The sequence below is a fragment of the Dermacentor albipictus genome, unplaced genomic scaffold (genome assembly GCF_038994185.2).
Source record: "Dermacentor albipictus isolate Rhodes 1998 colony unplaced genomic scaffold, USDA_Dalb.pri_finalv2 scaffold_20, whole genome shotgun sequence".
Lineage (NCBI taxonomy): Eukaryota > Metazoa > Arthropoda > Arachnida > Ixodida > Ixodidae > Dermacentor > Dermacentor albipictus.
The window spans coordinates 5,169,354-5,194,709 of record NW_027225574.1 but is presented as its reverse complement, the minus strand read 5'-3'; the positions used below and the strand labels follow the sequence as shown (position 1 = coordinate 5,194,709).

At 44.8% G+C, this 25,356-nt stretch overlaps 1 protein-coding gene and 1 long non-coding RNA gene across 2 annotated transcripts in view; one reads left to right on the top strand and one right to left on the bottom strand.

The window, feature by feature from the left end:
- LOC135920057 (phosphatidylcholine:ceramide cholinephosphotransferase 2-like) overlaps positions 1-25,356 on the top strand; it is a 374,214-nt gene that overhangs the window by 83,797 nt on the left and 265,061 nt on the right. The gene's annotated exons all lie outside the window — the stretch shown is intronic.
- Positions 21,338-24,330, bottom strand: LOC135920037 (uncharacterized). Its single transcript, XR_010570134.1, has 3 exons — positions 23,876-24,330; positions 22,255-22,464; positions 21,338-21,435 (listed from the first exon to the last, which is right to left on the bottom strand). It is a non-coding gene; the product is annotated as an uncharacterized lncRNA (long non-coding RNA).

The window sequence follows — 25,356 nt, the reverse complement described above, 5'->3', positions numbered from 1 at the left end:
GCCAGTGCACCAGTGCCCAAATAGGAACGCACCAGAACGCCTTGGGACACAGCTCATGCAGACTTCGTTGGTCCCATAGAAGGCAGAATGCTGGGTAATTGTTGTGGACACATACAGTAAATTGTTGGAAGTGTGCTCCATGCATAATTACACAGTCTGCCACATTGATTGAGGAACTCTGGAACCTTTTTGCAGCTTTTGGGCTCCCAAAAAAGCTTGTGACTGATAACGGGCCATCCTTCGTTTCAGTAGAAGTTGAGAGCTTCCTAAAGAAGAATGGGGTGACCCATGTAACAAGCACACCGTACCATCCTACAACAAATGGCCAAGCAGAAAGGATGGCTTTCGAAACAAAATGAGCATTAGCCAAAAACAAGGACGGAACATTCGTGTGTAGGGTGGCCCACTTTTTCTAGAGCAACACACCACCATCTGCACATCAAAGGGTGAAATGCCAGCTGCACTTGGGTTTGGGCAAAAGCAAAAGCAAGCAAAAGCGAACAAAATCCATACCAACTGCAACAGGGATACAAAGTCGAGAGTACTCGCTGTCGGACAAGCAGTTTTCTTTCGAAACTTTGGAGGGAATCCGATCTGGACAGAGGGAACGGTTTTGGAGAAGCTAGGCCACAGATCGTGGCTCATTAAAGGCCCCAACAGGTTAGTGCGACGACAATGCGACCACATCAAGCCCGGTGTTTTGAGATACCCAACAGAAGATTTGGTGACACAGGATAAGGGCTGTACACTAACCGCAAGCAGTGTCCCGCACCCATTTATGCTTGGGATAAAAGCAGATAACTCCACGTCATCAGAGGCCACTCTCTCAGGAATGCTGAAGCCTTCGCAATCATCGGTGACCAAACCAGAGATTGGCACTGCCCCTGAGACCGTGCCAAACACAACTGCAGAGCCATGCCTGCAGTGGGAACGACACCCTCAGGATCACCACGGCGACTCCATCTGAGAAGGGAGGAAAATGTGTACAAGCGATGCACCACCACTCCTCGGCTGGACAAGGCACCAGTGCAGACGAAACAGGAAGCGACCCCGCCCCGAGTCGAGTTCCAAGGATTCTCCATCACCCCCAGCGTCTCGGCCACTAGACAGGGACCAAGAGTTTGCCCCGTCAAACACATGCGGCTCTCATCTGCATCTCTTGTAGAAAATAAACTCGGTCTGTTTTCTGCCACCAACCAATGTGCATTCCTTTCACGGATGGGGCCAGACCCTGTACGTAACAGCTTGGAAGAACGCGCATACACGAACACACAGGTGTATCTAAGCCAATGAGCAAGGGATCTGTCACAGCAACAGCGTAGCACGCTGAAGCGCCGCAGCATTATCTATTAACATACTCCTATACAGATGGTTCTATTATCACGGAATACAGCTGTGTTGATTGACAAGCCACTTCGTCACCGAGCACGCATGTGAATCATCAACAGTGGCTTGTTGATTTAGTTTCACTTTGCTGCTGAGGTCTCTTTAGTAGGTGTCAAGTTAATAGTGAGCCTACAATTGCTTACATGATGTAATATGGCATCGCACTTCTGAACAATGATGTAACACCGAATGAATGTACAGGAGCGCACAGAGCTAGCATTTGTTCATTCTATGTTACGTCATTATTTCAAATTGCACTGCCATGTTAAGTCATGACTAAACAACTAGCCATCAGTACGTCTTGAGCAATTGATTACAATTATGACATACATAAAAGTGATATGTACAGATCACAGTTTGCTTCTTCAGCCAGAGATGCTTGTCAGATATGTTTTCAACAGAAGAATGCTTGCATGAAAACAAATATTAATTAATATTGCTGAAAAGACACCCCATATAGGCGTGAATTCACCTAACGTTTACATTTCTTGTTGGTGCTAAAAATGTCCCTGCCAATAGAAGTAGTGTTATGTCATTCATGCCTTAAGAGATGACAGAGGTTTACAGGGCACACAAGGCAGCAATGCCCATGCATAAAGGCCTGAGTGGCCAACCTGCTGCCCATTCACTATTTATCCATACCTCTATCAGCATTTAAACAATGTACAGCCTGTGGTCAAAGTGAATACAAGCATGCTTGCTCTCTCAGCAATGGCGACAATCAAGGATGATTGCCTTGAGACCGTTTGCTGCTGTCAACATCATTTTTGCATGCATTCTCTTTTTATTTTTTTCCCTAGATAAAAAAGAAGCTTGCACAGTCGGTGAGCTATAGCAAAGTAATGTTATTTGATAGCGTTGTGCATGGCCCTAATCTCATTCATGTAGTGACAACCTAGCTAGCTAATGCACAGCCACATTAAAAAGAAAGAGAAGTGCGTAGGCTAACAAACAGGTGCACAGTATGTGTACTTCACCTCAAAGCAAAGCAAGATTATCAAGCGAATATAGAGATCTAGATTAAGGGGACGCAAGCATTGAGGCCCCCTAGTACTTCGAGCCTCAACGATTGCATCCCCCTGACCTAAACCTCTCTAATAAGCTTTGCAATGAGTGCAGTGATCTTGCATGCGAAATGGTTGACGTAGTAAGTCGTTTTATATTTGCCTTTCTGAATCAGTAACAGCTTAAACAGGTACATGACAATGAAATGAAATGCTGGCTCATATGGTGCACAAGACACAAGTAGGGGAGAACATTTGCCATGCCTGCTGTAACACCAATAATAATATGCAGTAGCTTGTAGGCAATGAATGCATGTTGATTGTGTCAGAGCAACTTGCACCTACAACTAATGAAAGAACAGAATGTCTGCATTGTAGACATTAGTTAATTAGCAGCATGTGTGCAGCAGCACAAGAAAGTAAGGGAATGTTTGTTGCCATGTTTTGCTTTCATAACCGACAGACAGTTTTTTGGGTGGAGCTTTATGATGAATTCATATTATGTTCTATGTAAATCTGTAATGTGGGCATGTTCTACTATCCAATCACTTCATAAGTAGTCAAATGAATGCAGGCAGCCCCATAAACACTGTGAAATGGAACGCAGAAATCTCCAGTTAAGAAGCCATAGTGACTCACTCTGTGCTGAACATAAAATAGAAAAAATGCGTAGTGGCAAATTGGGTGCACATTCTCATCTGCCATACAAATCTATATATTACAAGTAATCTTTCACTCATTCTCGTATTGCTTACAGTTGCATGAACCTTACTGCAGCATCCTCTGTGGAGTAAAATAATCTTGCCAGTCACAGCTACTTGTTCACTCTATTAACATATACTAGCCCCCAGGCTCTCCTGTATTCCTTCATGCATGCTACAATAGCATGGCTGTGCTCAATCACCTCTTTCCATTCCACTGAAATGAAGATGGCATATATTTTTTACCAAAATATGCTCTAAAGCATAACTGTTTATCATTCTTTAAGCCTCTGAGAAGCTGGGATGGATGTTCAGCCTTGCTGTTGTGCCATTTCATAGGTTCTAACCCACCGTCATATTTCTAAACAAGCAATGATGAAATTATATAATCAAGCCATACCATTAGTACAACTGAGGTATTGCTTTCCCAGGGAGTCTCACTGCCACCTCACCAATTTCGTAAATAATTAGACATGTTGACAACCTCGACATGTTGAAGTTACCTTCACAGCCTGTGTTTTAACCCGACAAATAAACCAGATTAACCAAACAGCCCTTACATCACTCTCTTATTCACTTGATATACTAACTAGCACATGGCATTATAGTCGTATTAATATCTGTTTCTATGTTTGGTGAATTGCACAAATCATTTTTGTCGCCCTTACAGCCTAGCTGATGCTGTCTTTCTTTATAACAATTAAGCAACAACCTTACTTGGTGCATTGCTGTGAAAACTATAACTAGCTTCACAGTAGCACTGCACATGTACCCTCAGACCACATCATAGACATGCTTCTGTACGTACTAGAGGCTGGCCACAATCAGCATAATTTGGAAATCTAGATGAACAGGGTGCAAATTCATGTGTATCAAATAAATGTCTGTTCCATTGAGAGGCTGTGTGTATGCGATATAGTTATCAGTTCACTATACTTATGGCAGAAGAACAGAAAACACAGAACAACAAAATCAAGTTCTCTCTGAAAAGCTGCTTTTTGCCACTATTATTAAAGCAAAGTAAGACTTCAGAAAGCAAAAATATGGCTTAGAACGACAAAGCTGAGCTAGTCGGTAAGGATTCATTATGCAAAAAAGAAGTGAGGCGTGCAGACAGGAAACAAGAGTAGAGAAGTCCACTTCTCTACTCTTGTGTCCTGTCTGCACGCCTCACCTCCTTTTTACATCACAAATATGGCTTGGGCGCATCTTCGAGCATTGTGAGGTGGGCGAATGTTAATTTTTTTCAAACAGAAATTGAACAAAAATAGTAAATGTGTAATATTGAATAGTGACACGACGACGTGAGTACTTGTAGTAGCAATATTTATTTCCATATATTTAGTTACTACATCTTAACCAACTAGTGCGAACTAGAGCTAACTATTGGGGACAAAGGATAAGTTTTAAATGCAAGGCTACTAATGTTATATAAAAAAAATACTTGAATGGTGTATCAACAACTTTAGAGCCTCGTTGCAAAGAAGCTTTCCAAGAAATAATGGCTGCTGTATGAAGAGCTTCCAAAAATGCAAAATAAATTGTTTCCAAAAAAACATGAAAGTTGTAGAAAAAACAAACATAATGAAGGGCCAATGTTTTGCAGACACATGTAAAAGAACTTGTTGCAAGGAAAACAGCACAGACTTGTCTCATAAAAGATAAATCTGCTATAAGATGGGTGGTTGGCTTTAGGCAAAAAAAAGCCTATGGGAAAGTTTTTTGCCAATACGGCTAAAAGATACATTCGTTACCGTGCTTGTCTTTGGAAGGCTGCATACGCTTGTTCACATGCAAGTACTTGTCACATATTCGTTGTTAAAAAGCTTCCAATTTATATATTGACACAAAAGCCTCCTCTGATCAGGGAAAAAGAATAGTATTGTCATATAGTATACGTAACATTTAGAACATCAGGCTACTATTTTTCACATTACACAAATACTCATGAAAGACAAAGCTGCAAGAAACAGCATAACACTTTGGCATAATCCGTAACTGATTATATCAACGAGTTTCCTATTTCATGAGGCAAAGTTGCATAGGGCAGATGGGATGTGATATCTATGATTCAGAGATGCGTTATTGTATCTGAGAACAAGTATTATACAACTGATCATTGTGGGAACAAAGAAATAACAGGCATTGATTACCAGTATGTCATCATGTCACTTCTATCTGAAAAGTGACTATCACATCAAGTGAAACTTGCATTGAGAATCACGTTTATGTGCCCATATATGTGGGCCCCATGAACCGTTGCTTTAAGTTATGACCAGTGCCATGTCATTCCTGTATGTAAATGTGGTTTTGCACTATACACCTATAAAACTTTTGATCAGCATCCTAGTACATTTCCTTGAATTTGCACCACAGGCTTTCTGTCGCAACACCCTCTTCGCACCCATGATAAATGCTGCAGTCAGTAAAATAGAGCTTTAGATTATTTCCTAAACTGCTTTCATTCCAGCAAGTAGATGCCGAGCAGATGCTGTGCCGCAAGTGAACATTTATGAGAGCGTTCATACTTGCTGTTTATTAAGGTGGCTGCGAGGTAAATGGAGGGAAAGTGTACAGGTGAAGCAAAGCTCTGCTGTCGCATGCATGTAAACAAAGCTTCTGGTTATGGCGGCCAACGATTATATACACATAGTGAGTAAGGGTGGTGTGATCGCAATATGGCCCGCATGACAGAAAGGGAAACACTATCACACATGTACACGTGTACAGATATGCAACAGTTGGGCAGTGGCAGAGAAGGTGTTTCCTGTGTCGCCACATGTGCAAAAGATTGCATAAGGAACATTTGCGTAGCTTACATTACAGCACGACACCTAGCACAAAATGAATAATTGCAATGCGTGGAGCAATGATATAACTTATAAGCTGTTTCCTAGTATCCCCTCTTCATAAAGTGTAAAATGTGCAGAGACAGCTCTGGAAACAAACGTGTACAAAGCAAGGAATCTGCTTTGATACAATACCTATATTGAGAGGCATAAGAGCATAAGCGACCGGCGATGTTTCTGCAATGTTTATTACTGCAGAGCATACGCAATTGACAGAAAAAAATCACAGACAATTACGATACTCCCTAATACGAAATTTTAGTGCAGCTCTACATGTGTTGTCATTTCACTGGCAATGACAATCGGTCTCGTGTGGCATGTTGCAAACGGAGCGAAGTGTGGCGCCACTGCCTTGCCAATCTGGAGATCGCGTGAGCCAGCGCATGGGTGATGCGTGGGCGTGGTTCACAGAAGCCATCGCCAACAACCCTCCCAGACATTGCGTGCTACTCTGGCACCATCTCGTAGCTACCGTCACTGCACTTCGCTTTTATTCGCACACTTTTGCCATACACTCCTCCTTTATCTGCCTCATGGTTATGCTGCACCTTCTTATCCACTTTCCTCCACATGCCTCTTCTCACTTGCAGATTTTTTAATCTCCCACTGCATGCTGCCTTTGCTCTCATCTTTTGCTGAAGTCGTTCGTTCAGTTTAACCGAGCGAACGAGTGGTCCTCACAGCACGACAAAAGCTAAAGGAAATGTGCTCAAAAGTAAATGGAATGACCAGCGAAAGGAATACCCTGAATGCATGCACTATAAACCACGTTAAAGGATTGACTGAATGCACGATAGACATGGTCTACAAGATATCTTTGACAAGTGGGGCTGATTACATGCACCAAACAGGCAGGTGCGTAAATGATTGACTGCGCAACCATCTATACAACTGCAGTCTGACACAAGCACCCAGAGACCTGGCCATACATTGCGCTTCATGCCGTATCTCCCACAGGATGGGGATCTTGCTGAAATGTAGTAACCAAAGAAAAAGAAGTCATGGAAGCCTACAACATCAAGATGACCCCATGTGCCATCTATATCACTCAGCAAAGAGATTAGCTTAATGAATGATAATAGATGGCGTGGTTAGACTGGGAAGAACATCCCTGAACATGCGACTAGGCTATATGAAGGTCTCATTTTCCGAAAAATAAAACAGTTGTTAGTTTGCACTCGGGTGTCGTGCATTGTTTTTCTCTCTTAAGCCCTGTCCCTTCGTCACTTTGCGCAATAGCGTTATGTCGAACCAACTAGCCCACTGGGAAATTTTCTTTAATTATATGTAATATGCTCTGAGTGCACATCTATGCGAGTCTTGTTTGCAGTGCACATGTGAAAGACAGCACAAAAATAATGCAATATTAGAGGTGAGCAAATAAGGATTTTCAGGACCGAATAGTACAGTGCAAGAAGCAAATTGGATCGAATACTTTTCTAAAAATGAATAGCCATTATCACAATTAACATAAACTGATGTTTATATCCCTGTATTTTTGAAGCTAGCAAGTTTCTGTTATAGTATAGTACCTTACTAAGTATTGTATTTGAAAAACACAAACTGAGCCTACGAGCAAACAAGTACTTTATTCGCATGCACAGGGCTCTTCAGAGGATGCAAATGATCACTGTAGAGCCTGTAAAGTGTGGCTACCTGAGTGACCTAGCCTGCTCCTCTACGCAAGTTCTCATGTTTTATGGCTATAGCACGCCTGTCATGGTGAAAATTTACCGTACTTTTCTGCAATTTAGTGTTTATGTGGGTGCAGTTGGCATTTTGAAATGCCCGATACGTATGAAAAAAATATTCACTGTTACAAAAAGTGACCACCGAATCGAACAGGACACTATTTGATGCATAATTACAAAGTTGCAAATATTCACACATCCTTATGCAATATCAACAGCTTAAAATAATGGTTTCAACACTTACATACACACTAGATGTTCCAGCTGCCAACAGAATATCATATATTGACAAAAGGGTGTTTAACTGGGCTTCTTGGTTATTCTTCGAGGATTGTAGCAGTAGAACTTAAGGAACATGGATACAGAAGGAACGACTAGACGAGTACGCAGCTGCACTGTCAACTGATTTCTTGATTGAAATTCCCACTATTATTGATTTCATCGCCATATCTCTTCTCTTATACATCTGAGGCTGTCTCAAAAAGGTGACTTCCTTTCTTGTCAAGGCCAATGACAGTGTGCTTACACATTACGCTCCTGTTTTACTTATCTCGAATGCCTCAAGAATCTCCTGAGTTAACCTATCGTCGTTCCTTTTAAGGACTTGTACTTCATGAAATTATGAGTTACGACGAGAAAAGTTTGCCAAAGTCTGGTGCCTACTGTCAGCAGCGTGCGTGTTCATGTAGTGTCTGTGTTTCTCGTCGGACGGGGTGAAGCGATGGAGCAAAACCATTCTCAGGAGAAATGAGAAAAATGTGCACGCATGAAACAAACTTACGAGCGTCTCAACAGAAAATATTTGCAAAAGAAGCCTCCAACGCAAAGATTTCTCGCCATCAACTTAGCATGAACGATAATTGTCAGCAGTGAGATAGCCGAGCGTCTAACGGTGGTGTTCGAGCATTGTGTAGCACCGTCGATTGATTGCTTTCCACCAGTGCTCACCGTGCACGCAAGCTGTAGAATGCATGCTGTGGCACAGTCACGCACAAGTTGCGTTGCCAGCGCTCGATATGGTTTCCCACAAAATAGCTTCGCGCTGCTTTTCGATTCTCGTGATATGTTGCGATTAAAAATTCCCAAGACAGTGTTAAGAGAGCGGTAAAAAAAAAGGTACGAGAAGGTAGGCACAGCAGCTTGTGAACCCACTCCTATAATACCTCTATCCGCGTCTGTTCGTAAATGTGTGCATGTTTTCTTGCGTTTGTCAATTTTTTAAAATTTCCCACATTTCTTTAAATTTGAGTTTTTCTTAGCTTTCGCGTTTGTGCGTGAATAGGTGCCTGCTACCATGCGTGTTTGCGCTTAATCTTATTTCTGTCCTTTTATTTTATATTAGCATTTGTTTTTGCTAGTTTTTTTTTCGCAAAGTCTTTACACATTTTCATTAACCAATCTCATTCAAAGCACTAATTTTCCATAGCATTTCAACAGAACAAGAGCTAAACAAACTAAAGGGAAAGATGTCATCACTGTTCTTGCTTTCGAAGATCCGACTGGTATGCCATATTATGCAAAGTCTTTACACATTTTCATTAACCAATCTCATTCAAAGCACTAACTCCTGCACACTGTAGGGCTGGCCTCTTCCATCTCATTAAAACCTGTCTCACTGGTCTACCTCGTCTTCTCAATCTGCCTACTCGCTGTGTTTTCTGTCCTTGCTTCTTGTGTTGTTGCTGCAATGTGATTAACCAACTTGCTCAAAACAAATTTTGATCGCCTATGAAAACAGAAAGGTTTAGAGATACATTTTCTTAAAAGCGTCATGTGGGTTGCACAGTAACTTTGCCTCTTACTTCTGTTCATGTTTATGCATCAGTGCATGTGGCAGCTCGCCAGAAGTGCACATGAAAGGCTGCATATTGCAAAACAACACCTTGCTATGCTGTTGCATTTTTCATGCATTCAGTCTTAGTAAACAGACGGTTTCGCTGCCCATCACATATGATGGTAAAAATGTTCGACATGAATAACATTGTGCAGTGGGGTATCATTTCCTGTCTGATGCTTTCATCGTTGCAAAGACATCTTCCAGTGAATGGAGCCCGGCAAAGCAGTGCACTGAGAGCTTTTGCAACTTTCACCATTTATTACTTCATATATGTCATTGTCTGAACGTGGCTGTCCATCGCTGTGCCGATGGCTTGTGAATTAAATAATTACCTCAATAAAACACATTCAACTTCACTCAGCATTTTTTAGTACAAACAATGCTAGCAGAGCTATTTAGATTGAATAATTGTGCTAACATTGGTGTTACATGCCCGGTCAGATAAACAAATACAACAATGGCTGCGGCATGACTGTGATTTGATGTGCAGACTGCAAATGGTGCCTTTCAAGCGTGCCCTCAACTACTGCTATTAATAGCTACACGACTGAGTATTTTGGGCCTAACTAAGCTAATGATGTTTGATAATTGTTCTCTTATTCGCATTACTTGCCTGGGCTAGATAACCAAAATAAGGAATGCCACCACATTAACATGTGTTTGCATGCAAGCTGCCAACAGTGGCTGTCATTTTCGCGTTGATTGCTGCCGTTGCACCAACAGTGGCGACAGCTTGACTGTGCTTTGACGTGCAAACTGCTAATGGTGCCTTTCAAGCGTGCCCTCGACTACTAATATTAATAGTTACCATAATGAGTATTAGGGGCCTAACTAAGCTAATGATGTTTGATAATTGTTCTCTTGTCCACATTACTTGTCTGAGCCATATAACCAAGATAAAGAATGCGACCACATGAGTGTGCTTTTGCATGCAAACGGCTAAAAGTGGCGGACAATTTCGCGTTGATTGCTACTGTTTCACCTACAATGGCTACGACATGGCTGCGCTTTGAAGTGCAGATGCTAAAGGTGCCTTTCAAGCATGCCCTGACGACTGTTATCTCATCACAGGGCCCATAATGCTCGTAGGTGGCTGCCCAATAGAGTATTTTGGGCCTTCTGACATTGGCATTATTCATCTCAACAGGCTGGAAATAAGAGTAGGGCCAGCGAAACTGCACGCAAAGCAAATGTACTTTGGTGTGCGCATTGGTGTGGCTGTCACTTTCACGTTGACTACTGCTTTTTCGTGTGAAGCTGGACAGTGGCTGCCCGAATGAGCATTTTGGGCCGCACAGTTATTCAGGGTTAACAAGTGTATTTGCATTCTGATTTTCCAGCATTTCAGCACGTTTCCGTGCCAATACTTATATTGAGCACGATCTGGGCAGGCCGTTGCTTTTTCAGAATTGGGCTTCCATTAAAAGGAATATGTCATCAAATGAACTGCTTATTTATTTGAGAGGTCACGGGAGAATGCTTAGCTGCTGCGAACCCACCGACAATATTTTGGTAGCCTTAATAAGGGCTGTTCTTTCGTTAATAAGAAGCTGTTATGCTTCATCCAGTGGCTCAATGCCGGACAGCTCGCAGTCGGAGTCGCTTTCTTCACTGTCATCTTCACCCAGTTGGATGATGATGGGTTGGATGTGGTCACTTCCAGACGTATCAAGCCTGCATTTGCCTCCAGGTCCATGACATGGTGAAGTTTCTTCCTCCAGTCTTCCACCATTATGTGCTTAATTTTTTCCCTCAAGACGTATTAGACCGTGTATAGCTTGACGTCTCTGTTGTCCGCAGCTATGCCATTTTTTACCTTTGCCCACACGAGCTCGATAGGATTTAATTCGCAGTGGTACAGTGGGAGCCTGAGTACAATGCAGCCGGCTCTTTCAGCTGCATTGTCTACGATGTAGCTCAGGAAGCGTGGCTTTACAGATGCTACCAACTCAAGCAGCTGCTTTTTAACCACCCTTTCGCTGTGGGTGTTGTTCTTGCTTTTGAGTCACTCCTGTATTTTTTCTTTCTTCCAAGCTGTTGTCGGCTATTTCTCTTCTCGCCGGGAATGGTAAGGTGCATTGCCCAAAACAATGACGCTACCAGCAGGCAACTTCTGCAAAACGTCATTAAACCATCCCTCGAAGTGATTGCTGTCCATTTCTTCGTGGTAGTCGCTTGTTTTTATGGCCTCGGAATATATCTAAGCTGCCGTCGACGAAGCCATCCTCGCTGCCAATGTGCGTCACAATCAGGCACAGGCCTTTTCCAGAAGGTTCTTGTAGACCCGTCGACGGGCCATTTGCTCGAGCGTATAGGTGTCCGCGCTTCTGCACCACGATGTCTGTCCACACGATCGACCCAGTGTGTACCGCCGTCACCCATGTCTCATCCAGGAAAAAGATCTTTCGGCCTTCTGCCCATAGCGCTCCACGTCACGAAGGTAGAGATTCCGCCATTCAGCAATGTCATCCCGGTCGATCAGTAGCGAATTGCGGCTCCTCTTCTCGTGCTTGAATTAGATCTCGACAAGCAGGCGACACACAGTACACCGCTTCAGTGATGGGAGATCCATTGTTGCGTGTGTCGAGGTGTGTGAGGCTGGCAGGAGGTCTGGACCCCACTTCACGCAGAGTCAGAGATGAGGAGAGCTTTCTCGGTGAAGAATTCTTTATACAATGTTTACATGTTGTCGTCGTTATCAGGAGAGAGACCAACAGAGCAGCTGCAAGCTGCTTAAATAACACCCCTCAGTCCACAGATTCCCCAGACAGTCCCTAAGGACGAAACAAGGTCAAGAGAGAGAGAGGGTCTGGGTAGCCTCCGTGGTCCTAACGCCGCTCTCGGTGGCCGGCACTTTCTCAAACTGCGCTGTGGCGTCAGGCCGATCTGGCGGTCAATCAGAATGGTGCGCCAGGGAAGTTTTATGGCCCGCATAGGACAAAGGGAACCAACTGTAAGGCACAGGGTCGAAACACAGCCCTCCTTTGGAAACCGTCCCAAACACAGTGGGAGTTGTTCGTGGTGCGGGCGCTGCCGAACAAAGGCGGGAGGGGGTTGCATTGCTGCCGGCACGGGGAGGGGCCGAATAGCAGTCCGTGATCCGGTGGCCGCTTCCGTCGCGGACGCCGTGCAGTTGCGGGAAACCCGAGCCGTGCACGTAGTCGTGTACCCGAAGCAGGGACCATGCGGGGATGAATGTTGCACACCATAGCACTGGCCTTCCGTCAGACAAATCCCAGGGCAAAAACATAACACCATATACGCTTCGCGAACTCGTTAGTGATCTTCTCGACCGTCGGTATCTCGTTGCGGCGAAATAAATTGTGCACACGACCTCGGTGCACACAACGTGTCATACTTTGTGCTGCATCTTCTTTTCTCCGCATTTTGTGGGTGCTTTCGCGAGGGCATCAACAGTTTGCCACCCGAAATATGCGAAGCTTTGACCTCCCTCCTCACCTTGAACACTGTGCTTTCGCTGACACGGAGCATCTTGAGTTTGTAATGGTTGCGATAAATGCATTACTTTATATAAGTACTTGTTCAATAGCAACTGATTCATTTCAAGCTCGGAACAAGAGTAGTAAATGTGCCGTGTACATGTAAAGAAGCGCAAAAGCCAAAGCTGCTCTTTCTACTTTTGTCACTTGCAATGAAGCTAAAGAGCAGACGACGGGCAGCGTTGTGGATGGCAAGGGGTTATTTTTCGGTCGCGATCCGGCATGTGCTGTAGCACATGAGAGCTCTACTAAACCAGTTATCAAAATACAGAAGTCTTTATTTATACCTAAAACTGCGCGTTTCAGGAGCACAATTTTTTTAGTGGAATTATTTTAGTCACGGAGGCAATCGGACATCGCGCTTTGGTCATCTGGGCGGGGCCTCCCATTTTTTCTAAAGTTGTATCCGACTATAGTCGTTCCTTCTGTGTCCGCATTCTTTAAGTTCTTCTGCTACAATCCTCGAATTATATATTGACCATACCAGTTGTGTTGTAATCTTCATGCTTTGTTACATGCATATGGCTTGCTATCAAAAAATGCAAATTGTCAAGAATCAAAATGAAGTATCTAGTTTTCACACATTATATGCTTATCATGCTGTGTCACTGGTGTTGGCACTAACAGTGTGTACTCAGACACTAACAAGAAACAAGCAGCTGAATTTCTTGCACATGCAAGGCGCTCACATCTCTCAGTATAAGAATGTATACTTTGCTTAATCTAGAAATACGCCTCAGGATTTCCGCTGTTTACACTAATGTCCACATGACAAAAATGAAGAGTGCCCGAAATTTGCGTTCATGAGAACAGTGCACACGCGCGTCCACATTTCACGACAGCGCGCATGTACTCATGTAACTTTTAAGCTGTTCCTTATATTGCCCTCACCGATTACAAACACCTTCGTAGCACAGAAATAACTTCTGAAAAACACACAAGATACGTGAACGAGGCAGAAAGGGCCGGAACCAAAACTCGCCCGCAAAGCTTATGCACTGTTCACTTGAGAACATATGCATATTGCATAATACGAACACTTATACACCTAGCACCACTGCGACACATTGCACGTACATATCACAGTACACTTACGCTTCGTAAAAGTAAGAACCCTAGCGCTCGAACGTTCTGTACGTGTTCGCGGTCACCAATGCGCATCGCAGCCCGCAAAACAGCTCAAACGAAGGTAGACACAAACAGCACATTACGAATGACTGCGATGAGGCGATAATGAAGCTCATCGCTACACATCGTGCCATCGCTTCTGAAACACAAGCCAGTACTGCACAAACTTGCAATCTTCGTATCGATGAAGCGCGCACACACACCTACGAACACCATATGCTGAGGAGGGCGATCGCAATCTTTTCATTTTGCCGCGTACCGAACTAGTGTCATGCTTAGAATGCAGGTGTGAGCGATGGCCTTCACGTTTGTAATGCACGTGCAAAAAACGGCCTAAAACACACGAAATCGGCGGCTTCATTCCTTCCGATCCTCGCGTAAACACAACACACATCCGTCTGTTTCCTCTGGCGATCGCACGGACTGAAGAGGTCAGGAAGAGTACAGCTGCTTGTTGTGTTAGACAAATAGCTTTGCAGGTGCTGAATAGCTCTTGCAGTGATCACAATAAACCACACAAAAAAACAAACTGCCGCGGCAGCCTAGCGGTCTAGGCCTCGCGCTCCGCTTCGCTTCGAACCAGCGCCATGTTCATGCGGCCGCCGCACGGAGGCGAAAGTTCACGACCGCCTCTCGTGACGTCACGTCGGCCATTACTGGCGAACCGCTCGCTTGCGGTGCGGCGTGCGGCCATGGGCGGTTTGAGCGTAAATCGGCCCTCAGCCCGGACTTTCCGCGCGTAGTACAGGTTGCACTGTATAGACGTCCGCACGCCAAGTTTCATCCTAGACGCCAGCGCTCGTTTCTCCCCTGGCGGCACGATTTCATCTCCAACGGTGGTTTCCGTCGCCGCTTCCCTTCGCGGTCGCGCCCGCGTTCAGTTCGCGCTGCGCGCGAAACGTCTCATGTTTGCGACGGCGCCTCTTCGGATGACCGGAAATTATTATTGTGTTGTTAACTGTCATGACAGCAATGTAAACATGAAAAGGTTGATGCCACCAGTGAAATTCTGCCGATTCACAAGAAAATGGTACGAAAGAAGCAGACGACAGACATGATTATGCGCCGAGCGAAGTAAACATCTGGCAAACGAAGCGAGCTCGTTTATTGATCACTCCTGAGTGTATGACGGTTTCTATATGTAACCCACGTGAAATTAATAATTACTCGGTACATAATCCTTTTATTCATATAAAAACTTTAAGTTAAACGAGCGCTTGTCCTGTCTTCTTTCTCGTGTTTCGTTTGTGTGTGCGCTGTCTAAGAATGGAAACCACGTCTGTTGTATGCGCTAGCAGTGGCCGAAGTTCACGCGTGCCGAGAAATTGAATATGTGCATGATGCATTGAACATGACCGGAGTTCATTCCCGCTTCACCACCGCACCGATCGATCGGGTTACTGGACGATACACACCCGCGTCTTGGTCGCGCCGGCATTGCTGAAGCAGGAATGATTAATAATACTTTCAACTTCCGTCTCTTGAGTATACTGTTAAAAAATGACCAAGCTGTCTACATTGCTGCCTCTATTCCATATTGTAGGGGACGTACTAGTTAAAGTTGTGTGCGCATGTCGTACTTGTGCTATGCAGCGATATATATAGTTTATTTCCGCACAGTGTCGATAGAAGTCCGTTGTCGCCATCAGAGACAACACGGATTTGTAGCAAACATAATGTGAGAAACTGCAAAAATGACTTTAGCTCGTAGGTGCCGTATGTATGTGCCGCATCGTATGTGTTGACGATTTTTCCGGCGGCACATACGATGTCGTTTCCAATTACCTGCTCAGCGTCCCTTACATGGTTAAGCAGACGCTGCCGTTTCGCCGCATTGCAGCCATAAAAATAATCGTCAAGCGTACCGATCTTCTTAAAGGCAAATATAGCGTGTGCAGTTTGTTTCACACTAAGGGGAAAACTCGGAACGTATTGCGTCGCGATGCGGCAAGCAATGGAGTCGTGCGGCGGCAGCAGCTCGAGCAGGCGCACACGCTTGAGGGGCAGTGTCGTGATCTGCGTCGTCTGCTACGGCGGCGCGCGCTGGCCGCATTTTCGGGAAGCGTGGTACTGTCAGGGGCAATGCACCGATTTCATCGGTACTGCGGGAACTGAGCTGATATTCTTTACTAAACGTTGTGCGTCGCCACACTCTGATCCTTCATTGGCGAGAATGGAGTTCCACAAACTTCTTTTGACAACATGGTTCATTTGTTCTTTCGAAAGGCCGGAGTACTGAGCGTGTGCACGTATATTTCTTCACTGTGTGTGCTACCGTAATGAGCAGCGACAAAACGCACCAAGATGTGCGCGCAACGTGCTCAGTCTTTGTTTGGCTCGAAAAGAAAACAGCACTCAACAATGGGAGTCGAACACGATGAAACAAACGGATACGATTAAATGAAAGTTTTAGGTTCAGACAATGAGCTGGAAGTGATTTTTCTCGATAATCATTCGCTACACCAGACAGACCCTGCCCGCCGGTGGGGAATTGGACACGTCACGCTCGGAACTTCAGTTAGTATCTCGTCATGTCCCCAGCGGCAGCGATGACAGCGCTCATCCTGGAAGGCAGTGAAGTGTAGAATGATTTGATCAGGGATGTGTTCATTCGCAGCACGTCTCAGTCGCTGACGATGGTGGATCGAAGCCTATCCTCGGGCGACTGATAGAGGGGATGTTGCGCCAGCGATACTTTCAACGAGCCCCAGACATTTTAAATGATGTTGGCGCCCGGGGATTGAGGCGGCCGCTCCAAGAGAGTGACTGCGCGCTCTTCTAGCAGTTCTTGCAGAGCACGAGCAGTGTGGATCGGCGTCCTATCGCGTTAGAATATATAGTCGCCTTCCAGAAACGGGCCGTCAAGAATGTATGAAATCAGTACGTCGTCTATGACTGCCATGCAGCGATGAACTTACATTCAAGGCGTATCAGTGGGCGTCGCGCAACGCTTAGCAAAGAATACCGGCTCCTTTCACGCAGTAACGATGTGATCAGCGCCCTGCACCTGACAGTAGAACGTTTCTCGACAATGCGGCCAGCGTGCGTCGCCGTAGCAGACGACGCCGTTCAAGATCCCGCCCCTCGAGCATCTGCGCGAGCTGCTGCCGCCGCTTGACTCAAGCGCTCGCCGCATCGCGATGCAATGCGCTTCGAGTTTTCCCCTCAATGTGAGAGAGACTGTACACCGCCCTTCGAAAGAAATGTCCACGCGCACACACCGCGCGCGGCGCGAAACGTGCCCAAACACGCGCAGTGCAGGAGGCAATCAAGGCGGCGCGAACGAGAGATGGGAGAGGGGTACCACCGGCTAATAGAATTTTGCTCCGCATGCGGCGCTCTCAACGCCGGCGCAGCAGCGCCGCTCTCGGTGCCGTTCTTGTCTATACTGTCGTGAGCATGCGGATGCATGCCCATAGCAAAATCCTCCAAGGCCATGCGTGGGACACGCACGCGCACTAGTTTTTTTTCTCCTTTTAGCGCGGTTTCATTTTCTCATCTTGCGGTCGGGTTAGGTGATTTCAAAGAGCGTTACCATTTCTGCGTTGCGTTTTCTTACTTTTTCGAGCGGATCACACTGGTTGAATTTCGAGTGCGGCAATCTTATGCAAAATAGCTGTCCTGATCATCTCCCCAAGCAATGCACAGAGACGCCCGTTTCCGATATCCCGCATGACCCTATATAGCGTAATGTTATGTGAGCGTGCTCTCGGCCGGACGTATCTATACCGGGTTGTTATATACGTGACAAACGAGGGTCTGCGCGCGGCGCCAATGCTCGTGCTGATGCGCGCTTTTGACGCCGCGCAAGCGTGACCACACCATGCCCCCCCCCCCCCTTTCTCCACGCGGCGTCTCTTTTTTCTCCCTCGTTGCCGGGTGACTGTATACACATTTGCTTTCGATGTCGTCAGTTGGAAGGCACGTCGTAGTAATCTTAAGCAGCGTGTCATGCGACTGGCATGCAGCGATGCGCCGCGATCGCGTCTTATGTAAGGGCTTCATCTTTGTTATTCTCACTTGGTGTTCCCAATTCTTTCGTTATATTACAATCCGAAAAGTGTCGTGGTGGCCGACCCACGGATTGCGGGTGGCCATAGCTCAACGTTCGCCTTCACTTTCTTGCACGAAGGCTTTCAAGTTAATTTCGATCGGCTAATGCACGAAAAGTCAACAGCTGAAACATGTTATACCGGTGGGCTTGCTTGGCGCGTTCAAGTGTACGTGGACTAAGCTGTATTGATGAATGACTCATTCAGAAGACGGCTGCAGGTATGAAAACGGGGTGGGAAAGGAGTGATAGGGTGGAGGTGTAAGGTGCGCTTTCGCTGGTGCAATGACATTAGAGAGATGAACACGCGGGGGCTTCACAGTCTTTCCGTAAATCAAGGCGCCCGGGTAATACGCCTATATAAATTGGTTCTGCTGTCACAAATGAAGTCCGCGAACGTGCTTTCGTAGAAACTCGCGTAGGACCAGACAGAAAAAGCGACCAAAGGACGAACACGGCGATTTAATAGAACAACAATGACATGATGCTTATAGCGGGTGAGCGAGGAAGAGCCGAGGAACATTGGATGTTCATTTTCTGTGTTATTCTTTTTTATCACCATGAATACCAACAAATTTTAATAGTACCTCTTCTTTTATGTATCCCTACAATTCATATTAACAATGATTATTATCTCTGTAATGTCTTTTCTTTCTTCTACTAGTTTCTAGTTTTCTCTGCTCTCTCTTCTAGTTTTCTTCGTTTTATTTTCGTTCTTTCTTTTACCCCTGATTCACGGCTGATCCTCCGTAGTGGGGTTGAGGTATAAGGCCAAATACCAAACCAGGTCCAACCGTTTGAAGGCCTAGGTATTTATAATTTCCTATGTGGCACAAAAAGGATGCCTTATTAATATTTCGTAGTTTCCACAATTGATTTACTTATACTTCAATTTAAAAAACTCAAAAGAGTAAAAGCACAAATTCACAGTTTAAATTTTACTTGTAGTATTATTCAAAATTTAACTTGCTCATGTTGAAGTATATCCTTTATTTTGAGTATTTCAGCAACAATTTTCCTTTTTAGTATTCCTATCAAAGCAAGGCAGATTATAGTGTTGGCCACTGCTTTATCTCATGTATTCACAGTTTATTTTTCATCGTCGGTTATACAGTTATTTTCCTTTTTGTTTGTTATTTATTTATTAACTGTTTTGTTTTATTTTTTCAATCATATTACCACCCGATTCGTGGCCCATCCCCCATGGTGGGTTCGTGCCGTTAATTGAGGCTTCCTCAACTTCATCATCATCATTCTCGCAATCTGTTCATCACGGTGAAATGGCCGAACAACTAAAGCCGCCCGACTATCTTTCATTGGACACGGTGTTGCTGTGCCAGACAGACGCGAGCATGAACCTTTACGAGAACCGCTTGGCCAGTTTTGAGAGGTGGCCGCTATCAGTTCGCGATAGCTTTTGCACGCCGGCGCGCCTCGCCGAGGCTGTTTTTACCACTGCTCTACCGAGAACGAGCCAGACTTGGCTCGTTGCTATGTGTGTCTCAACAAGATGTGCGAGTGGCAGGCGAGCGATGACCCTGTCGAAGAACATTCGCGGTCCAACGAGTGTAAATTTTTGCGTCTGGGGAAAACGACAAACGACTTCACTGCGCTGCACTTTTCAATGCTTGAGAAGGCCCGTATCAAGAACAAGGCAAGAAAGTACATGGAGATGGTCCAGGACTACTTCGAAGGGAAGCTCCTCGAAACAAGAAGCTGTTTGAACGCGGCGCGCAAGAAGCGTTGACCCAAGCCAAGGTTCTCATGCATTTTTTTAAGCGTGTCCTTGTAATAAATGTATATTTACAAATGCAGAAGCAGATTTGTAGTGCAGATAGTTCAATAGGGAATGGTAGTAGGGGCCTTGTATCCTGCGTTTTACATACGTCGCGAGGACGTCGTGGCCGAAGGCATGTCCATCGCACGGAGGTGGTCAAGACGGACTTGATACAATCGGGGGCAATTGCATGACAGGTGCGTTACGTTTATGCATTCAATACTGCTCTGAAGAACGAACGGGTCGAGCCGTATAGGGGCATCGGTATTGTTGAGCGAGAAGACGCGGTCACAGCCGCTGTAAGTGCAACCCTGCAACTCCGCAACACCACCTTTTCTCGGCGAGTAAGCTCGCCAGAGAAGTGTTAACCACACGGGGGTTATAATTGCTCGTGCGTTGCGTCGGAGGTTTTCTTTCGAAGCAAGTATTCGATGTGTCTTCGAGAACGAGCTTAATTGGGCATGGTGCGCGGTAGGAGGTGTAAGGGTTGTAGGTCCTAGAGAGGAACTTGGGGGGACAGGACTAGGCGAGCAGGGTTTATTTACAGATATTTACCTTAGAACAAGATACATTCGACAGTCTAGCGTGACTCCCAAATGGAGCCCGCAAGAGGAAGCATACACCATGCGAGCACACAGCTCACGAGCACGATGACGAGCATACAGCACACAGCTTACGAGCACGCTCACGAGCACATTGCCGAGCACGTTCTAGCAGCGGCAAATAGCTGCTCATAAACACTCCGTGTTCCTTAGATCCCTAGGTGAGGGAAAAACGTTCCAGTCATCGCAGCCGACCCTTACAAAAAATTTTAGTAACATTTTATAAACCGTCTTTAGACAAATGTTACTAAAACCTATCGACATTCTATAAAACGTCTTTAGACACCGTAACAACTTCCTAGTAACCTCCTGCCGACTATTGGCCACCGATATTGAATTGAAAGTATAGATATAAAATGTCGATAGAATTCTTACCGACTGCTTATTATCTTATGTCGTTAGAAAGTGTCAACTGTGAAGCGACTATTTATTGACCACCTTTATACATCCTAACTACTTGCTAGTAACATCCTGTCGACTATTCGCCACAGATAGTTGACAGGATATTACTAGATAGTCGTTAGGATGTATAAAGGTGGTTAATAAATAGTCGCTTCACAGTTTTTAGAAAGTACATAAAAATTTTATCCAGAGGTAATTACTTTTGCAATTATATATTGCAAAAGTAAGCTTTGATTATCTCTGAATAAAATTTTTATTTGCTTCCTAAAAACTGTGCAATGACTATTTATTAACCACCTTTATATATCCTAACGACTTGCTAGTAACATCCTGTCAACTATCTGTCTTTGGCGAATAGTGATTGCCAAGTGGCTAGGTGTGGCATGCAACAGAAGAAGACGGGTTTCCATTTGTGCTTGAACACATCCATTTAATATCCCCGGGCTAGTAAGGGGGACGAGTTCTCCAGCTGCCCTGGAAGTAGGCTGAAATGTTGCGTTGTGTAGTCTAGAAACGAGAAGAAAAAAGGCAATATATTAGTTTTGCTACAGTGACATGAGACAAGAAATGCCATGAGAAGTGCACAAGAGACAAGCTTTCAATCCTGTGAGCTATAAACATCTCCAGCTGTTTTGTGCAAAGTCCTAAAAATGCATGAAATGACTGAATTCGTGCATTAAAGCTGGGAGCGTGATGGATGTGCATAACACCAACAGATGCACGACACATAAATTCTATCGTACCAATTGTCATCTACAAACAAAACCTGTAAATCAACTTCAGTTTAATGAACTTCGATATTCGTATTGTGACTAGTACATGGAAGTTTCATGTGTGAATTATCTTAGGAAAGGCAAGGTGTCAGTCATAACTATGCTGCAGCTTTGCTTGGGCACAGGTACATAGAAGAGTTGATTTTTATGTTGCACTTAAGAAACACGAAATGATACAAGCAACATGTAAGCAGTTGAACAGGCATTACGGACGTTCTACAGCAAGATTACAAAATGCCTTGGTTGTGCAGGCAGACATTGTCAAAGTGAGCTTGTTACTAAACATGTTAGCTTTCCACAAGACAGGATATTATATTATCAGTGCATTCACATGACCAGGGCCTCTATCACAAAAATACACATGCCAACAGTAATGACAATTTTCTAGTTATGGTGGCAAAGCTTGCATTATAATATGCTATTATAATCAGGTTAATAGCTATTTCAGCAGGAAAGAAAGGAGTATACCCTAAGATAGCATTGAAATTAGCATGAAAGGAGTTTTGTTGAAAACTGCACAAAGAATATTAAGATGCTTCTTTGTGACACATACCTACTATGGTGTTGACCTTCTTGGAATCCAACAGATCCTTCTGTGGAAGGCATTTGACAGCCGCCCAAAGAAGGACCTCCCTTCAACGTCTTCTATTGAAAAAGGAGCTTTAAGGAGGCCCTCCGCGAAGTGAAAGCCTGAGTTGTTAGCATCCAGGCACAGCCTCTTCAGCAGGCCCTTTTCAACGTATACACCGTCACCGATGTCTACCTGTGAAAGAATACAACAACCAAAGATTCATTTTATACGCATTTGATCAAGGAATGGTTAGGAAGTAGGGTAAGGTTTGCAAAAACGGAAGTCGCTGCTTCTTGTTGATTCGGTTTAAAGAACAAAGCAGCCTTACGTATACCATACATGCATTGTACTGAGCTGTGTACTTTTACGTAAGACTAGAAAGTATTGGGAACTTCAATGCGAAAGAAAGACATGCATCTGCCTAGAACTAAGCAAATGTGTGCCACCCCTTGACACAGAGTGAGATCTGGTGCTGTTTTAGTGATTAGCAGACATTGAAAGCTTCAAGCCTCATCGAGTATAGGGCCAAGCTGTGCTCGATTAGTGGCGCACAAGTGCTCAAGAACTATCAAACAAGATGCAATTGTCTTCAAATACAATTCTGACTTCCCCTTGCAGGCATGCACTTTTAAATTTACTGACTGCACTTGGGTGTAAAGATTTTGTCTGACAGAGTGAATAAACAATATACGCAAGCAGCATTTTCATAGTTAGCGTAGTCTTTAATAGGTACTGATACCTTCAATTTAGAAAGCGCTGTATATTGGGCCTCATCAAACTAATTTCACAAAAGGTTTGTCAAGGTAGAAGCATAGAACTTTAGTCATTAGAAGACAGGTGAAAGTAGTTAATTATTGCAATTATTACTGAAAATAAATTTCAGACAGCTCATCCCAATGAGAAATGGATGCAAGCAGTTTGTACATGCCACATAAGCATTTAGATATCAAAAATAGGGATTAGAGAAAACCTTCCCTTAGAGGTTCATTATTACAAGCAGCCATGCCCTCGAGTAAGACATAACTTCTTTTTCTGTAGGCAGAAAGAGGCTCGAGTATTTTATTGACACATATATGTGCCCATGCATATATGTCATCTCTGTTGTAAACCTTTTTTTCATGTACATGCAAGGTGTGTTTATAACATCTCATTGTGCACAAAATTTGCGTAATAATTTAAAGACCGCGATTTTGTAGCGATGGTATTCCTTTGCGCTATTCGTTAGTAGGCTGACCGACGCCCCGGCCCGTGCTACGTACTGCAGCTGCCGGCCGTTAGCGGTGGGCGAGAAGAGTGATATAGAATCGAGGGGTAAGTATTGCTACAAAATCGCAGTCTTCAAATTATTACGCACTGCCAAACGAACACAAACTTTCAATGTGTTTTCATAATTGTGTGCCCATTCAGGCATAGCAATCAAGGCGGGTAGCAGAATGCAAGTACGCTGTAACATCAGAGGAAGCTTTCGCGAAATTGCTTGCTAAATGTGCACAGCAACATGGCTAACATACGATAGGAAAGCGCTTTGCTCTAGCTAGTTACACAACGCTCATTACGCAAATCATAAGCTTCAAGAATGCGCGCAAGCGCCAAACTTGCTTACCTTTCAAGACTTGGCAAACGCTCCTTCGTCTAACAGGTACAGAAGCACCGACGTTTCTCTGGCGCAAGCACTGTAGAACTGCCGATGAACTCCAGCTCCACAAAAGCACAACCTTCAACAGTCTTCCAAACACTACAATTCGAAGCCCCAGTACCAGACTTTTGACGAGAGCGCCGGCAGAACAGCTCGGCAGAACAGCGCCGGCAGCAGCTCGGCAGAACAAAGGCAGTTCGGACGGGAGCTGTACTAGGGCACTCACTGACGACACTGGTGGATCGCTCGAAACACACGGCGAACTAATGGCGTTACACGAGTCCGGAGGGTTTGGGATGGTCACTGCACACAACAAGCAGCACGTTTTGTCTAGGCACTTCTAAAATTTACCTCAAATACCACCTCACTGCAGGGAGCACTTACGACAACCAACGTGGTGTGTCGACCAAACAAATACTACAGTAGCGCCACTCTGCGGTTTTTTAGAAAAATGTATCTTAAATGAAAAAAATTGCGTGTTTTTTCCTAATAACATTTGATAGAGTCTTTTAATAAATTTATTTGGTCCAGAAGTGTGTACTTTGTACTTTGTGATACGAAGTTTAAGGAAATGTATATATAATAAAAACTAAGCGGATGTTGCCTTCAAGATTCGCAATTGCTTCAGTTGCATGCAGGTTGCAAAAGCATGGCCTTCGAGATCAGACTGTCACTCAAAGGAAGCCGTAGTAGGAGGCGGAGAGGCATTTAGGCCCCAATAATTGGGTTTACAGTGCCTAGGTAGGCTTCCTTATTTATAAAGTGTATACGGGGACTTCAGCCGAACCATGAGCGAGCTATACAGACGCACGCGGTACGATTCGGTGTCCGATCCGACGTGCGGCGCTGCATGCTACGGCATGAGCGGCGCGTAAGCTCCGCCCACATCCAACTCCCCAGCTTGAGTTGATATCCACGTCGAGAAACGCATATAAACAACTCTGCACCACACTGCTTCGCTTTACGCGAAGGCTGTCGATAAACTTATGCCCCTGTGAGTGACAGAACACTTCACGACGGCGCGTTGTCCACTGACGGCTCCGCTAAAGCCAGCGATAGGGCCGGTAGGCATAGCTAGGCGGACGCTGCAGCCGACGGCGCTTGCGATCCAGTCCGAGCTCGTCGAAGAGTGCTTATTTTTGCCAAAACAATGAACACTGTACACTTAGGTCGGCCGTAATTAAATACAATTGGTTTACTCGACGCAGTCGTTGCGAAGGGCAAACGTGCAAGCGGCCTCGCTCAGACGGTCGGTGTGTGATGTCTGCTCGCGAAATGCCCTCGCGTCGCGGCTCCCGATCTCACCAGTAGCTTAGCGCTAATGTACAAGGCGCTGGTTTGCGTAACAGGCACACGTTCGAGATAATTTTACTGAACTGGTAACTATTTCATGTCAGAAACAAACTGCAGCAGGCAAGGAAAAAGAATAACTGCGAGAAACCGGAAAG